Source organism: Lycium barbarum, chromosome 2 (assembly GCF_019175385.1).
Source record: "Lycium barbarum isolate Lr01 chromosome 2, ASM1917538v2, whole genome shotgun sequence".
Lineage (NCBI taxonomy): Eukaryota > Viridiplantae > Streptophyta > Magnoliopsida > Solanales > Solanaceae > Lycium > Lycium barbarum.
The window spans coordinates 45,329,120-45,334,825 of NC_083338.1; the positions used below are offsets into that span (position 1 = coordinate 45,329,120).

Here is a 5,706-nt window from a genome sequence, read left to right on the forward strand (position 1 = left end):
TGTGTAAAATTGATCCTGTTCCTTATTTTTTATACACTATAGAATCGGCGTTCTTTTTTCCTTTGTCCTTATCTATTTACCGAATCCATATGCCGAAGGACAAATTCTACTTGGATGTTTTCTCAAAAACGTTTTGAACAAACATGGATAAAATGACAAAACCGGTCACTTATGTTTGAGGTTTGTTCAAATTAATCATTCAAGTATGGATTGAATAGTTTTGGTCCTTTATGTCAAAATTTAACATTTTGAGTTTTTGTTTAATATTTAACAATATATGTTTTGTTATATTGACAAAACCCATAGAATTGTTTTTAACCATAACCATCAAGAAATTCCCATTAAATTCTAAAATATGCAGCATAAAAGCCGGCACTATACACAAAAAGATATAAAATATAGAAAAAAAATTACACCTCAAAAAACTGCATCAGACTCTAGATTTAAATAAAAAATAACAGAAATGACAAAACATTATACGTCTAAAGGTGAGTTCCTGCTAATTTTCTTTCTTTATCATACTACCCTCAAATCTAACAGCTAGAGTTTGGTAAATATTTGAGGAGACAAAAAATGTTAACTTTTAGCAAACTTAAAGGACCAAAATTGTTTAGTACCTATTTAAGGGACTACTTTAAACATATCCTCAAACATAAAGGACCATTTTTGTCGTTTTCTCAACAAATATATGTCAGCTATCCTATAAAGCCCTGGTAAAACTAGGGAAAACAAGAAACAAGAAGAAGAGGGAAAAGTTGAAGAGGAAGAAAAAGAAGTAAAAACATACTGGAGAAACTACTGCGAGAAAAACTGAAATTAGCCACGAACTTCGTTGCAAATCCGCGGCTAAATTGCTCATAGATAACAATAGGTTTTGATAATCCATCATTAAATAGAATTAGTGACCGTTTTTCTGTTATAAGCTAGAATTTATCCGTAACTAATTCTTGGATTTTTAGTTGTTTCGAAACATGGGAGATTCTTTCAAGCTTCCAACTTTAGATTTCTGCAAGGCAGAGCTAAAACCAGGAACACTTGAATGGTATTCAGTGAGAGATGAAGTTTTCAAAGCCTTGCAAGAATATGGCTGTTTTGAGGTTTTGTTTGATAAGGTTCAACCAAAAGTCTTACATGAAGAGATGAAAGAGATTTTCAACTTACCATTAGAATTAAAAATGAGTAGATCTTCTACCATGTTTGGTTACCTTGGCCACAATCCGGCATTACCTCTCTATGAGAGATTGACAATTCAGGATGTTCTTTCTCCTGGAGTTGCTGAAAAATTTGCTAATCTTTTCTGGCCAAATGGGAAACCTACATTTTGGTATGTTAAGTTGATACCATATTCTTTAAATTCTTTTTTAATTCTTAATGTTAGGATACTGACTCTGTTTGATCGTGTTTCTTTTACAATGAGGGGAAACTTGACATTTCAAAAGTTAAAATTTAGGAAATTATGGGACTTAAAATATGATTTCTAATCAATTGGTAAAATTCGATAGTATAATTTTTTTGAAATTAAGCTTAAAACTATATTTATTTATCTTGTTTTTTGAAGTTATGTTTACCCACTATATTGATTTATCCCTACACTCAACCTTTATGTTTCTCAACCCAAGCCTTGTTACAAAGTAGGTATTTCAGTTGTGTCTCATGTAACTTACTTTTTTTTTATAATTTTTTGTCGAATTCACAGCGTTATGGTACATTCCTTCTCAAAGCAATTATCAAATGTTAGAAAAGACAATAAGAAGAATGGCTATGGAGAGTTTGGGGTTGGAGAAGTACATTGAGGAGCAGAATGAATCATCAAACTATGTACTCATTGTCAACAAGTATAGAAAACCTACAAGGGATGAGAGTGGAATTGGATTGGTTCCACACACAAATAAAAACATTCTAACTATTTTATTCCCGATTCAAGTAAATGGATTGCAGATGTAGAGGGAGAATGGGCAGTGGGTTGATGTTGAGTTCTCACCTAATTCTTTTCTAGTCCTTATTGGAGATGTTTTTGAGGTACATGTTTCATATTCTTTTTTGGACTTTAGTTACATTTTGTTACATTTATCTTGCAATATTAGGTACATGTGGTTATATTCTGTGCTCTCTAAAATATTTTCTATGGACCTCCTTGGGAAATATCTTTAAATGAGTAAGTGAAATAAGAAAAGAGGGCTAACCTGTTGGGAATGAAATTTTACTTCAAAATATTTTCAATTTAGGACTTTACTAGCATTTTATCCTTAGTTTGGGCAAATAAAGATCTTAACATGTTAATGTTTGTTCTTTATCTCTTAAGTACTAACTAATTAAATGATACATAATTCAAAGTCAAGGAACTACATTCATCATAAAAAAGAAGTTATTCAAGGAGTTGTATGATACTTTTACTTTAAGAAGACTGCATTGCTCAAATCGTATTTCTATTAGACGAGTTTAAGTTTTTGTGTGTCTGGTATGATGTAAAAAATATTTTATAAGGTCACTTAAAAGACAATTATAGATAATTCTAGCATTACAATCGGTAAACTAAAGTAAATTATAAATAACCTACTATAACAAGTTCTATTACATTAATGGTGCAAAATATTCATTACAATTTCATGGTGTATATAACTTAAATCCTTATTAAATACATACAATACCTAACAATGCTAAATATCTTATCATCAGATATTATCGAAATAGGAGTTACCTTTGTAATTATTATTTTTTGGCAATATTCAAATATTTATGGGCAACTAATCAGCATACTTTTACTAGCATTCCGAAATATTCTTGCAGGCATGGACTAATGGTAGATTGCATGCTCCCATTCATAGAGTATTGATGTCTGGGAAGGATCAAGAAAGGTTCTTTATAGGACTTTTTACATTTCCCAAAGAAGGCTATCTTGTGAAAGCCCCAGAAGAGCTTGTAGATGAAGAGACCCTTTGGTTTACAAGCCATTTGATGGTATTAAATATGTTCAATTCTTTAAATCAGAGGCTGGCCAAAAAGCAGGCCATGGTAGTCTCAAGACTTATTGTGGTGTTTGATGGATGGGGTGATTTACAAAAATGGACTCAGCTTATTTCAGCCCAATGCGTTCCTTTGACACCCTTAATCCTATGTCTTGTAGCAAATACTTCCAAGAATTCCTACCAGATGACTTGTTTAATTTTCGTTTATGTAAAAAAACTAATGCAAAAGAATCATGACATTACACAATCGCTAGAACTTTTCTTCTTTCCTGTTCTCAGTTGCAAATGCATGGAGGTTTTATTTAAGTTTCAGTATCTTTTACAATTTAAATGAAAGTGTAAGAGAAAAAATGAGGTCAAGCAAATTTGAACCTGCGACCTCTCACACAAAGCTGGAGCGCCAACCACCAACCCGTTGCACAATTTTATTTAAAAGTAGTGTCCTTTTAGTATTTCTATTGCTCTATTTATTATTTATATATGTATATCTAATAAAAATTCGATGAAGCAGTGTCACGTGACAGCCATCAAGCCAAGGTAAATCCGCCCCTGCTCGTTCTTCTCATTTTTCATTTCCTTCTTCCTCCTTTTGCTTTATTTTCTTCTTTTCCTCTTCCTCCTTCTCATTTGTATTGCAATAGATTATGAGACACAGATTCCCCAATGCGGAGGTGTGAGAGCTTGGGTATGGACGGTTTTCGGAGAGGTAGAGGTAGGACAAAGAAATATTGGGGAGAGGTGAAAAGATAGGGCATGACGCAATTCCAGCTTACCGTGGACATGACCTTACATAGGATGTTATGGAGGACCTAGATTAGGCTATAAGGCTAGTAGGTAGCTAGTCCCGCTTACCCTTTCCTATTTGTACTTGTAGTATTGCTCTATAGTTTCTTGTCCTTTGATTTCTACTACTATCTGTTGTTTCGTATACTTCGATTATCTTATTTATATGTGGTAGCTATTGCTCCTTCTTTCAGATTGCTTTATCATGACTTATTTGCTTTCGTTATTTTGTCATGCTTCCTCTTGAGCCGAGGGTTTTTCGGAAACGACCTCTCTACCTCCCAAGGTAGAGGTAAGGTCTGCGTATATTCTATCCTCCCCAGACCCCACAATGTGGGATTTCATTGGGGATGTTGTTGTTGTTATATGAGCACACAACTAAAAATAAAAATTGAAGATCACCAACGTGTTTTGTTGAGCTTTTAAAAAAATTGGTTAAAAAAGACAAAGTGAATCTATTAATCTTCAAAGGTTTGAATTGAATCTAGTTGGGATTGGTATTAGCAGGTTTGATATCAAATTTGGGGTCATTAGTAGTCGATGAGGTGAAAATTGGATCAAATTCAAGCCAAAATGTGTTGGTTGAAATTTCTGTGTGATCCCTCATAATTGATAAAGAGTTATGAACAATTCATTCTAATTATGGCACAATCTTTACTAAAGTCCTAGCGATAGTCAGAACTGTGTCAATCCATCATAAACTCCAACCGATGTGCCAAACTCGTGATGCAATTTGTTTTAAAGTCTTAGAGCTTGTCAAAACTTGTGGTGAGACAAGTCTTTTCCTGTCTATCAGAAAGTTCTACTGTGTAACAACTCAACTCCTCATTTTTTTTGTTTAAAGTTCTAAATTATGGTTTGAGATAAAGGTATAAGCCAATAATACTATTTGAAACTTATTGGTGTGGTTTGGGACTCGAGAGGCACAGGTGTTTCAGACACAATTAGAATCAATTTAGAATTTGATGAAGCAGGCCACTGAGGACCGCACAGCGGGCCAAAATGGCCAATGTAGACTCACTGGGTCTTATTAAGGTCCAGTGGGGCAATGATTGCGGCCAGCACTGGGGAAGTGAGGTGAGCATTGTATAATTTTTAGTCTGGATGTAAATAGCTCCATTTCGTTATTTTATTTCATTTTACACCATTGTAAGACTTGGGGAGTATGATTTGAAGTTTTGATCTATGTTTTCATCCACAAGCTTGGGGTAAGTGATTTCAATATAACTTTGAGTTTATATCATGAAATTTTCTTTAGATTCAACATCTAAACATGGAATTTGAAGACAAATTTGGGGGATATTTGGCATAAACCTAAAATCACCTAATTCTAGATTTAATGGACTCCAATTTAATGGAAAAGGGCCAAATATACCCTTCGTTATACTTTGGTTCCAAATATAGCCCTGCCGTTATACTATTAGTTCAAATATACCCTTCATCAGTTAAAGTTGTTCAAGTTAGACATCCAATCATACGTGACACTAATATTTGATTAGGTGGATGCCACGTGGCATACACCTTAGCTGCCCTAACTCATTTTACCCCTCCTCTTTATTTGTTTTTCCACCATTGAAATTTCCTTTCCCTCCACCATCAGTGCCACCAATTGAGATGGTTCAACTAAAAAATAGTTGATATTTGATAACCTTTAAGTTACTGTTGGTTTCTATGTTCAATTTTTAAGGCTCAATTGGTGGCAATGATGGTGGAGGGGAAGAAATTTTTAGTGATGGAAGAGCAAATAGAGGGGAGAAGTAAAATGGGTTAGGGCTGCTGAGGTGGCATGCCACGTGGAATCCACCTCATCAAATGTTAGTGCCATGTAGGATTGGATGTCCAACTTGGACAACTTTAATGGATGAAGGGTATATTTGAACCAATAGTATAACGACAGGGGTATATTTGAACCCAAAGTATAAGGAAGGGTAAATTTGGCCCATTTTCCAATAGTACA

At 34.1% G+C, this 5,706-nt stretch overlaps 1 pseudogene; it reads left to right on the plus strand.

The window, feature by feature from the left end:
* Positions 1-971: 971 nt before the first annotated feature.
* LOC132628527 (probable 2-oxoglutarate-dependent dioxygenase AOP1) lies at positions 972-3,075 on the plus strand (annotated as a pseudogene).
* Positions 3,076-5,706: the final 2,631 nt, after the last annotated feature.